Below are 14,222 nucleotides of genomic sequence, written 5' to 3' on the forward strand. Positions count from 1 at the left end.
ATTTCTCTAATTACCGAAGAATCAAATTTTATTACAAAGATTTTCTCCAAATCCCTTAAACTCTGGAAATCAATCATATCTATGTCAAAAGATATGACGAATCTGCATTTACTCATTTCACTCTTTTGTGATAGCTTCACTCGTACTCTTCATAAATAAATTGTTTTATCCGTAATACTCATTAATGATAAAAACTCTAATTTCTAGCTCGTATGCGTCATGAAAACATACTTATTGTCAGTCATGACCATCCTAATCAAATTTCGGGACGAAATTTCTTTAACGGGTAGGTACTACGACGACCCGGAAATTTTCAACCAAATTTAAACTTTATCTTTAAATAATTCAATGTTTCCGACACGATAAGCAAAGTATGTAATGTTGAAATCTCAAAAGCTTTGAACTGTGTTAATGTATTTATTTACCCTTTGACTGCTCTCGATGATTCACGAACAATTATGTGTAAATAGATATGTATGATTATATACATATGTGTGATTATTAAATTGAGAAATATTAATAAAATATTTAGCAGTTTGTTTGATTTGAAAATAAGTTATGAAATTATTATATGACTTGAAAACGTTAACAAAAATATTTAATAACTAATACTCTACATAAACGTATTAGTTTCAATATATGGTTATCGACAGAAATTAAAAGATAATAGCAAATGATTGAATTATCAGATACATTGTGATTACGATTATGGGTCTCTGTATGAGGTCCACTAGGAATTAAGAAATCCGTTCTTTTTAACGGTATTCGGAATAAATGGTAAAGTGATCTTCGAGTAAGTACAAAGTGCCAAGTAGCGAGAGCTAGACATACTGGTGGAAATACCTGTTGATTTCCAATACATGCCTTACAATAATTGCCTCGTGACTTTTGATAAGATAAACTATTTAACTTTCATACTATTTAATGTAAAAGTAAAATTGGGGAATATAGATAACTTAGAAAATGAATATCGATAAGTTAAGTAATCGATAGTAACATTTGTTTATTGATTCGATTGATTTATAAATATGTTAATTAGAACATTTGAGAAGTTAAAATTAAACGTTGGCGCATAAATGAATCATATCAAATTATGTACTAGAGCGTAAAACGTAAGGTGATATAATAATATCTAATATTTAAATTATTTTAAATATATTAAACTTTGAAATATAATTAGTTTTTGAAAAACTAATATTATATTAGCAAATAAATATTTCTAAAATATATAAGTTTATATTTTTATTTTACAAAGTGATAAAATATAATATTAACTTAGTCGTAAAACGTTTTGGATTTAAAATAGTAATATTATAATATATATTGGTAAAAAATGAGACGTCGATTTATAGAAGAAAATGACCAAAACACTCAAATGAATAAATTACACTTTGAGTGGGATAATTTTTCATTGATTTGAGTCTTGTTATTGATAAAGGTACATTACACGAAACGTAAAGTACCAGTTTTCTAAGCGTACGAAAATGCGTTCAAAAAACTGGAATCGGTACTTAAGTCGAAGGTCAACGTACTACACATCGGTGTAAAAATTACAAATCAACTATGCACGAGAATATAATATAATATTTAATTAATTCTAAAGATTAAATATATTATATATTAAATAATATATATTAATATATGTTAGAAGTGTTGGTAGAATGAAAAACGCGTTTGTGACCAGTTTGTTTCATCCATGCGAATGCATGGGAGTTCTTCATGACACTCATGCAATCGCATGAGTGTCGGATGCAACTCAAGCCTATAAAACGCATTCATTTTTCTGGTTCCTAACTCATCTATCTCCCTCTCGATATCTCTTTATATATTATAATTATATTATTATTATTATTTTTATTATAAAGATTAATATTATTATTATTAATCTTATTATTATTAGTAGCAGTAGTATTATAATTAGTATTATACATAAAATACTACGACGAGGTTCTGCTCGCATGTTTTCAAAATGAATTTTCGAGAGGGATAGAGCTAAGGAAATTATGGGTTATAGCTATGAAGATTATGGGTAAATGTTCGGGGGTATGCTCGTGAGGTCAATCTAGTGTTTATCATCTCCGTCGCGTCTACGTACTTTCCTGCAATATTGAATCACAATATTGATACGTGAGCATTCATATCTTATCTTATATATATTAATAGTGTATCCCTGACTAGTGCTCGAGTAGATATAATTATGCATACTTGTATGTTAAATTTCGTCGTTAGATAGTTTTGATGAATCATGAATTTGATACACATGCTACTGAGATAAAGTATATGATATGCATGTTTTTGGAAAGCTGGGGAAAAATTATTAACTTTTCATTTAGAAATCGCGTGATTTCGATGAATGGATTAAAAGATTTGGTCAACTGAATTATGATTAACATTAATTAAAATTGCTTTTGAGTCTGCAATTGATATTTAAACAACTTGTTTATAAGATTAATAAATTGGATTTTCAAATATTACTAATCGAGTAAATGAATTTCTATATAAGGCACGTCTCGTCTTGTTGAACAATTGTCAAAGTCGACTGTCTTATCATGTTTTAAAGCTTTATAAACACTATAATATGATTTTACAAGTATTGGAAAACTATGTAAAATAATAAAATATTTACGATTTCCATGATAATTCAAATATAATATAGCTCCTGAAATAAATAATATTTTGAGTTTGATAAACTATAAATTCGTTCAATTATCAAGACTTATATTATGTTAATAAACATGTATAGATTTAAAGATCATATTGGGTCAGGTTGACTTTGAGATGACTTTTGTTAACTTTTGCATGTCGGTCTCGAGCATTAGAATTGTGATATACTATGACCTGACCTAGCTTGTTAGACATTTATTGACCAACATATGTTCTCTAGATTGAGATCTATGGTTACTTTGCATTCCGAGTTTCGCTCACATTTCGATGAATGACCTTATGTGCTGCTAAGGTGAGTTTCATTTGCTCCCTTTTTAATTGCTTTTGCAATCTATATTTTGAGCTGAGAATACATGCACTTTATTTTAAACGCAATGGACACAAGTACATAATAAATTCTACACCGAGTTTGAACCGAAAATCCGTTAGCTTTGGTAACTAGTAACTGCTGGTTATAAGAACTGGTGGGCGTGAGTAGTTGTATATGGATCCATAGGGCTTGACATCCCCGTCCGTTCCAAGTATAGAAACCCTAGCCTGAACTATAAAACAGACGTATGCTATTTGAGTTTAGTACACGTTGGTTTGCGTGTATTGTACATGTTGGTTGCATGTATGTTAAAACAGAGGTACTTATTATATATATGTTAAGTTTAGTTACCAGGGTACTCAATCTTGTAGAATATTTTGATAAACGTTTCTGGATGAAACAACTGAAATCTTGTGATCCACCTTTGTATACGGATTATGCGCAACATTAAAACTATGAACTCACTAACCTTTGTATTGACACTTTTAAGCATGTTTATTCTCAGGTTCCTAGAAGTCTTCCGCTGTTTGCTTATATGTGATACAAGCTATGTGCCTGGAGTCATACATGCTTTATTCGAGAAAACGTTGCATTCACAAAATCATCACCATGTATCTTATTTTACTGCATTATCAACGGATGTGGTATTGTAAACTATTAATTACGGTGATTGTCTACATGTAGAAATCATCAAACATCAAAAACCTTGAAATTTGATATTCAATTATGGTGTGCCTTTTCAAAAGAATGCAATGTTTACAAAACGTATCATGTAGAGGTCAGTACCTCACTGTGAAATCGATGATTGATGTATTCGTCCAAATGGATTTGGAAGGATCGTCACAGAAATCGCCGTAGGATTTTGTGAGTTCGGTGATTCTGATGATGCAGAATGGACATTTAAGTGGAGGATAATAGTGCAATGAACTGGTCATCTTCAACACTATCATCGGATCCTGTGACACTCCAGGCGGGTGTGTTTTCTCCTTCTGTTTCTTCATTAAAAGGTCGAACAGAATCATAATTGATTGGGACGGTGGTTAGATCAACAGAATGAAGATCTTGAACACACAGTTGCGTGAATAGTTTCATCAGGTGTGCTCCATAAGGAAGGGAGAGTGATTCATTATATACCAACCCACTCATCCTCTTTGCCATGAAAAGTGCCACGTTGACTTGAATTCGGTGTTGGAGACACCAAAGTAAAGGGGCTTCACTGGCATGGACTTTTGTGGAGAGATTTTCCACCTTGCAGTAGATATTTTGATTTATGACCTTGAGCCAAAGGTCAAACTTAGGTGCATGATGATTTGCCTTAAGGCCATCGTTATTCGATTTCAATGTGATTGATGGGCCTCTGACCGAAGGCGTTGATAATATCACCTTTTGTGACAAATTCGGGAAGACAATAGAGGTATGGACTGTAGGTGAAGAATTCCACACCTTCATCGGGTACATGCATGAATTTTCCAAAGTCCTTGAGAGATATGGAAAATCCTTTGTCAAACAACCGGAATTTGATGTTGTTTGGGGGAATGAATTCATAGTTCGCATAGAATTCTCGAACTAGAGTGGAGTGAATGGGACCTCTTAAGGTTAAGAATGCGTCCCATTTTATGTGAGAAAAATTTTCGAGAAGATCCTCGGGAAAGTGCTCAATAGTGACCACACAACCTTCGACAATTGGTCTAGTGCTAACCATTTGTCAGTTGTGATTGATCACATCTCTTTCTTCTTGGGAGTTAGGAAAGTGATTATCGAAGGAGTCGGAGACAGAGGAGGACAAGTCAATCACGAAAAGATTATTAGGGGACTTGTTTCTTTGACTCATTTTGAGTGAAATTGTGTAGTGAGTCTTGCATCATGATCTACTCAATTTAAAGGGAAGAGGATGAGTCTTCATTTAATCTCCCATTCTCTTTTGGAGTAATTCAATCTTTTGAGGAATTAAGTCATATTTAAATATGATGAATTGTGCTAAAGTATGTATGACACTTTGAAATCAGATCCATTTAGGTTTGAAGGATTCAATGTGCATTAATTCTTTGAGAGAGAATGTGACGACCCGGAAATTTCCGACCAAATTTAAACTTGATCTTTATATGTTTTCAACAATATAAGCAAAGTATGTAATGTTGAGTCTCAAAAAAAAATTGAACTATTTTTATGAATCCATTTAACATTTAACTATTCCTGACGATTCACGAACATCTGTTTGTAAATAGATATGTATATATATATATATATATATATATATATATATATATATATATATAATAACTTGAAATACATTAATAAACTATTGTGTGATTCAGTTGTTATGTAAACTAAATTATGATATAATAAAACATATTACTAAAATGTATTTATATATATGGTTGTTAAATATAAAAAGTTTTAAAAGGTTTATTCTTTATGCTTTAAATAAATCTATTAATTTTACATTCTAAATTATTAATATTGTTACTGTATTTGGTTCTTTACACATCATAATAATATGTATATATTGCATACATGCATATGCATATCAATTAAAAACTAGTACACTTGCTTCTTGTTAATCGACCTACCTATAACCCACTTGTTTAACTTTACATATTACAAACCCACCACTTTGTTATTTGACTATTTCTAATTTTGGTTTCTACTCACCATCATCAATTATCAACCTTTTGGTTTGAATATGAGAAGCGATGGATGTTGGATAATATCTGTACTTAAGATCTTATTATTACACCATATATATATATATATATATTTATATATATATATATATATATATTATAATATTATTATTATTATTATTATATGATAAATCATATAGAAAGCACGGGTTAAGTTAATGGGTACAAATAAACAATAAATTTAAACAAGTTGAGGTTACTATAATGCTTTATAGATTAAATGAATTGTATGTTTCTTCTTTTTGGTCCTACCCATGCACCCCGCCTAGACACTTCATTTTTTATTTTATTATTATTTTTTTTTCTTTTCATTCTCTTCTTTTAAAACCGGGACATATACATACATGCACTAAATTGGATAAAAACACATTTCCTTGTTCATTTGTCAAAACGTCGGTAGATAGAATACAAAAGAGAGGTTGTATCATCTTTTAACATGTCTTAATTGTCATATTTTAATTATTATAATTATTATTACATTATTATTAATATTATTATATATACCCTTGTATGCATGCATCAATATGAAAACATTCTGTAACATCCCAGGTAAACGTTCCCCGTAGCATGATATTGTCCGCTTTGCCCGTAGGCACACGGATTTTTCTTGGCAACCACACACGATGAGCACTTTCCCAGGAGGTCACCCATCCTGGTAGTGCTCTCACCTGAGCACGCTTAACTGCAGAGTTCTCATGAGATCTGCTGCGATTGTGGTCCCAAAACGCGTCATGCCAGGAAAGGTCTCCACACCCTTATAAGGCATGCTTCGTTCCCCTCTCCAACCGATGTGGGACGAATGTAACATGGATGTTACAATCCTCCCCCCTAATGGGACACAGCGTCCTCGCTGTGCACGTTTGGTCCGGGGCCTTGCTCTGATACCATCTGTAACATCTCAGGTAAACGTTCCCCGTAGCATGATATTTTCCGCTTTGCCCGTAGGCACACGGATTTTTCTTGGCAACCACACACGACGAGCACTTTCCCAGGAGGTCACCCATCCTGATAGTGCTCTCGCCTGAGCACGCTTAACTGCAGAGTTCTCATGAGATCTGATGCGCTTTTGGTCCCAAAACGCGTCATGCTAGGAAAGGTCTCCACACCCTTATAAGGCATGCTTCATTCCCCTCTCCAACCGATATGGGACGAATGTAACACGGATGTTACACATTCACCAACAACCACTTGCTGGGATCTCTTTGTCGACATACATATCCCTAACTTTGACTCCTTTCATACTTCAACACTCAATGTGACCCCAACTATTATTTTTGTTTTGTTTTTCTGGCGTGAAACCCAACCAAAAACACCAACCCAATACCATCACTCAAGAACATGAACCAAAAACCTTTTGCTACTTTGTTATGAACCTACTCGATATACCACTTCTGTATTCGGTTTTTAATACATCAAACCATTCGGCCAGTTCTCTCCCAAACCACAACACACCATCGGTTACCACTACTATAACCAACACCATCGAACTATTGCTTGTTCGCTTCTGTGTTGCTATTCGAAGTCACCCAAACCACCACCATCATACACCATTTTTTTATGTTGTTAGAACCACATCACGACACCCAACTGCAGCTACTAGTGTGTACACTCCTGTTTCTGTTAATCGTAAGTCAAACCGAAACCCCACCATCGCTCATTTTTTTTATTATTATTGTTATTAATAGTCGAAGGATTTAAAAACACAAACCATAGACCATCGTTAACTGCTATATTTATTTTTTTACCTCCCCTTCGGTTCAACTTAAACATCACCACATCATTCGCTACATTCTTTTCTTCTGTTTTGATCACGTAAATAAACTAAACAACCACCATTTAAACCCATTTAAATTTCGGATGTAGCCGCCAGTTTATGTTCGAACCATAAGCTACTTCTGCTACTATTTTACCGTTTCTCCTTGTTATTACTGGCCACCCAAAACATCATCTGAACAACCACTTCTGCTACAACTGCCATACTTTCTGTTTATCGAACAATTTGATAACCACACCCTTAACCTACAACACCCACTACGTACGGTCGCTGATGCTTCACAGCTTCTGTTTCTTTTATGAATAACCGATGGTGATGATGTCTACAGAAGAAGATTATCACTATATATATATATATATATATATATATATATATATATATATATATATATATATATATATATATATATATATATATATATATATATATATATATATATGATTTGATACATGATGAATGAAGATAATTGGGGATTTAAAAAGATAATAGCGGTGTTAATGATATAAAAATAATGATGAAAATATGGAGTGCTCTTTAGCTGTAAAGTTCGGATATAAATCAAGCACCGATACCTTTTATTTTTTTAGGGTTGTCGACTTATGCTTCAAGACACCGAAACATTTTAAACCATGGGCCATTTAATCGGTTACTGGATTGGGCTATTGGATTACTACAAGGGACTAGCTTCGTGGGCTTATAATTTTATTAGGTTGGGCCGTATTTTGTATTGTTGGGCCGAGACCTAACTGGTTACAATTGGGCTGATAACAGAATAAATATAATTGGGTGATGATTTATTTAAGAAAAGCATGAAATAGATGGGTGGTTAAGGGTGTTGTGGGTCGAGCGAGAGGTCGTGGGTTCGAGCCCTGCTTGAGGCATTTTATTTTTAGGAAAGCTTTAAAGGTAGTCTTATTATTATTATTGTATTTGTTATTGTTATTATTATTATTAGGTATTAAGTATTATTATCAAAACTATTATTTTCATTATTATTATTATTAAACTTATCATTTTTATTAAAAACAACTATTATTATTATTAGTACCATTTTTTAAATTATTATTTTATTTTTATTATTATTATTATTATTATTATTATTATTATTATTATTATTATTATTATTATTATTAGTACTACTATTATTATCATTATGATTATTATTATAAGTATTATTATTATTGAGATCATTATTGTTATCATAATTGGTAAAAGTATTATTATTATAGATATTACAGTTATTATTACTATTATCACTATTATTATTATCATCCTTATTATTAATATTAAAGATTTTCATATGTATTAAAATTTACATTTTTAATAAGATTACCTTTATTATTAAAACTATCATTATTATTATCATTAATAAAATCATTAATATTATTATCATCATTATTATTATTATTATTATTATTATTATTATTATTATTATTATTATTATTATTAATTTTATCATTATTAATATTATTTTAATACATATAACATAACAAAATTAATATTTTTATTTATAAAAAATATATATTAAATGAATATATGAAGCATATAAGTTATTAATATAAAAATGATATAACTAATAAATTTATATATATAAATTTGTTTGATTACAATTATATGTGTTAATATATATATATATATATATATATATATATATATATATATATATATATATATATATATATATATATATATATATAAATTATATAGGTTCGTGAATCCAAGGCCAACCCTGCATTGTTCAATATCGTCGTATGAATATTTTTACTACAAAATATTGTAGAGTGAGTTTCATTTGCTTCCTTTTTAAATTCTTTTGCAATATATATTTTTGGGACTGAGAATACATGCGCTTTTATAAATGTTTGACGAAATAGACACAAGTACTAAAAACAACATTCTATGGTTGAATGATCGAAGCTGAATATGCCCCTTTTGCTTGTTAGCCTAAGAATTAGTAAACCGATCTACTAATTGATGTGAATCCTAAAGATAGATCTATTGGGCCTAACAAACCTCATCCATGGTTGTGGATGCTTTAGTACTTCGATGTTGTTTTATCATGTCCGATGGATGTCCCGGAATGATAGGGGATATTCTTATATGCATCTTGTTAATGTCGGTTACCAGGTGTTCAATCCATATGAATGATTTTTGTCTCTATGCATGGGACGTATATTTGTGAAAAATGGAAATGAAAATCTTGTGGTCTATTAAAATGATGAAAATGATTGATTATGATAAACTAATGAACTCACCAACCTTTTGGTTGACACTTTAAAGCATGTTTATTCTCAGGTATGAAAGAAATCTTCCGCTGTGCATTTGCTCATTTTAGAGATATTACTTGGAGTCATTCATGACATATTTCAAAAGACGTTGCATTCGAGTCGTTGAGTTCATCAAGATTATTATTAAGTCAATTATAATTGGATATATTATGAAGTGGTATGCATACCGTCAACTTTTGATGTAATTAAAGTTTTTCATTTTAAAAACGAATGCAATGTTTGTAAAATGTACCATATAGAGGTCAAGTACCTTGCGATGTAACCAAATGTAATGTATTCGTCCAGATGGATTAGTACGGGTCACTACATGTGGTATCAGAGCGGTGGTATTAGCAAACCAGGTCTTGCATTAGTGTATCTAACTAGTAGTTGTTAGGATGCAATAATGAGTCTGGACTGTAGTGACCCGAACTTTTCCATGTTTATATATATTAATTGAGATTGATATTTACATGATTAAATGTTTCCAACATGTTAAGCAATCAAACTTGTTAAGACTTGATTAATTGAAATATGTTTCATATAGACAATTGACCACCCAAGTTGACCGGTGATTCACGAACGTTAAAACTTGTAAAAACTATATGATGACATATATATGGATATATATATAGTTAACATGATACTATGATAAGTAAACATATCATTAAGTATATTAACAATGAACTACATATGTAAAAACAAGACTACTAACTTAATGATTTTTAAACGAGACATATATGTAACGATTATCGTTGTAAAGACATTTAATGTATATATATCATATTAAGAGATATTCATACATGATAATATCATGATAATATAATAATTTAAAATCTCATTTGATATTATAAACATTGGGTTAACAATATTTAACAAGATCGTTAACCTAAAGGTTTCAAAACAACACTTACATGTAACGACTAACGATGACTTAACGACTCAGTTAAAATGTATATACATGTAGTGTTTTAATATGTATTTATACACTTTTGAAAGACTTCAATACACTTATCAAAATACTTCTACTTAACAAAAATGCTTACAATTACATCCTCGTTCAGTTTCATCAACAATTCTACTCGTATGCACCCGTATTCGTACTCGTACAATACACAGCTTTTAGATGTATGTACTATTGGTATATACACTCTAATGATCAGCTCTTAGCAGCCCATTTGAGTCACCTAATACATGTGGGAACCATCATTTGGCAACTAGCATGAAATATCTCATAAAATTATAAAAATATGAGTAATCATTCATGACTTATTTACATGAAAACAAAATTACATATCCTTTATATCTAATCCATACACCAACGACCAAAAACACCTACAAACACTTTCATTCTTCAATTTTCTTCATCTAATTGATCTCTCTCAAGTTCTATCTTCAAGTTCTAAGTGTTCTTCATATATTCTACAAGTTCTAGTTACATAAAATAAAGAATACTTTCAAGTTTGCTAGCTCACTTCCAATCTTGTAAGGTGATCATCCAACCTCAAGAAATCTGTGTTTCTTACAGTAGGTTATCATTCTAATACAAGGTAATAATCATATTCAAACTTTGGTTCAATTTCTATAATTATAACAATCTTATTTCAAGTGATGATCTTACTTGAACTTGTTTTCGTGTCATGATTCTGCTTCAAGAACTTCGAGCCATCCAAGGATCCATTGAAGCTAGATCCATTTTTCTCTTTTACAGTAGGTTTATCCAAGGAACTTAAGGTAGTAATGATGTTCATAACATCATTCAATTCATATATATAAAGTTATCTTATTCGAAGGTTTAAACTTGTAATCACTAGAACATAGTTTAGTTAATTCTAAACTTGTTCGCAAACAAAAGTTAATCCTTCTAACTTGACTTTTAAAATCAACTAAACACATGTTCTATATCTATATTATATGCTAACTTAATGATTTAAAACCTGGAAACACGAAAAACACCGTAAAACCGGATTTAAGCCGTCGTAGTAACACCGCGGGCTGTTTTGGGTTAGTTAATTAAAAACTATGATAAACTTTGATTTAAAAGTTGTTATTCTGAGAAAATGATTTTTATTATGAACATGAAACTGTATCCAAAAATTATGGTTAAACTCAAAGTGGAAGTATGTTTTCTAAAATGGTCATCTAGACGTCGTTCTTTCGACTGAAATGACTACCTTTACAAAAATGACTTGTAACTTATTTTTCCGACTATAAACCTATACTTTTTCTGTTTATATTCATAAAATATAGTTCAATATGAAACCATAGCAATTTGATTCACTCAAAACGGATTTAAAATGAAGAAGTTATGGGTAAAACAAGATTGGATAATTTTTCTCATTTTAGCTACGTGAAAATTGGTAACAAATCTATTCCAACCATAACTTAATCAACTTGTATTGTATATTATGTAATCTTGAGATACCATAGACACGTATACAATGTTTTGACCTATCATGTCGACACATCTATATATATTTCGGAACAACCATAAACACTCTATATGTGAATGTTGGAGTTAGCTATACAGGGTTGAGGTTGATTCCAAAATATATATAGTTTGAGTTGTGATCAATACTGAGATACGTATACACTGGGTCGTGGATTGATTCAAGATAATATTTATCGATTTATTTCTGTACATCTAACTGTGGACAACTAGTTGTAGGTTACTAACGAGGACAGCTGACTTAATAAACTTAAAACATCAAAATATATTAAAAGTGTTGTAAATATATTTTGAACATACTTTGATATATATGTATATATTGTTATAGGTTCGTGAATCAACCAGTGGCCAAGTCTTACTTCCCGACGAAGTAAAAATCTGTGAAAGTGAGTTATAGTCCCACTTTTAAAATCTAATATTTTTGGGATGAGAATACATGTAGGTTTTATAAATGATTTACAAAATAGACACAAGTACGTGAAACTACATTCTATGGTTGAATTATCGAAATCGAATATGCCCCTTTTTATTAAGTCTGGTAATCTAAGAATTAGGGAGCAGACACCCTAATTGACGCGAATCCTAAAGATAGATCTATTGGGCATAACAAACCCCATCCAAAGTACCGGATGCTTTAGTACTTCGAAATTTATATCATATCCGAAGGATGTCCCGGAATGATGGAGATATTCTTATATATGCATCTTGTTAATGTCGGTTACCAGGTGTTCACCATATGAATGATTTTTATCTCTATGTATGGGATGTGTATTGAAATATTAAATCTTGTGGTCTATTATTATGATTTGATATATATAGGTTAAACCTATAACTCACCAACATTTTTGTTGACGTTTTAAGCATGTTTATTCTCAGGTGATTATTAAGAGCTTCCGCTGTCGCATACTTAAATAAGGACGAGATTTGGAGTCCATGCTTATATGATATTGTGTAAAAACTGCATTCAAGAAACTTATTTTGTTGTAACATATTTGTATTGTAAACCATTATTTAATGGTCGTGTGTAAACATGATATTTTAGATTATCATTATTTGATAATCTACGTAAAGCTTTTTAAACCTTTATTGATGAAATAAAGGTTATGGTTTGTTTTAAAATGAATGCAGTCTTTAAAAAACGTCTCATATAGAGGTCAAAACCTCGCAACGAAATCAATTAATATGGAACGTTTTTAATCAATAAGAACGGGACATTTCAGTTGGTATCAGAGCGTTGGTCTTAGAAAACCAGAATTTTGCATTAGTGTGTCTTATCGAGTTTGTTAGGATGTATTAGTGAGTCTGGACTTCGACCGTGTTTACTTGAAAAATGATTGCTTAACAAATTTTGTTGGAAACTATATATTTTTAACATGTGAATATTATGTGATATATTAATCTCTTAACGCGTTTGATATTATGTGATAGATGTCTACCTCTAGAACAAGTCCCATTGACTCACCTAATAATAATGAAGAGTCAAATGTAAATTGGAATGATTCGTGGACTGATTCACAAGTTCCCGAAGAGGAACCGGAAGAAGAGTCGGAACCGGAAGAAGAATCGGAACCGGATGAAGAAATAGAACCGGTGGGGGAAATAATAAAATGGTTAAGTAAAAGAAAATCCTCAACCAACTGACCAAGGTTAATTATGGTCAATGGTGTTTCCGCCAAGGAAGCAAAATATTGGGAGGATTACCAATTCTCCGATGAATCAGATTCCGACGAGAATTCCGATGATGTTATAGAAATTACCCCAACTGAATTTAAAAAGGCAAAAGAAAATAATAAGGGAAAGGGCATAAAAATAGAGAAATCTAATTCCAACCCCGATGAACTTTATATGTATCGTCAACCCCCGAAGTCCTTAAGTTGTAACAATGACCCGGGAACCTCTAAACCACCAGGTTTTTCTAAACCAATGTGGGAAACGACGGCTCGTATTAGGGGAACATCATATATCTCTAGGAACTTGGCAAAACGAACCAAAACCGAAGAAGAAGAAGAAACAAGCGAGTCGGAATAAGATAGTTGTATTCGTGTGGTGTAATATATGTAATATAGTGTGCTTA

The sequence above is a fragment of the Rutidosis leptorrhynchoides genome, chromosome 7 (assembly GCF_046630445.1).
Source record: "Rutidosis leptorrhynchoides isolate AG116_Rl617_1_P2 chromosome 7, CSIRO_AGI_Rlap_v1, whole genome shotgun sequence".
Taxonomy (NCBI): domain Eukaryota; kingdom Viridiplantae; phylum Streptophyta; class Magnoliopsida; order Asterales; family Asteraceae; genus Rutidosis; species Rutidosis leptorrhynchoides.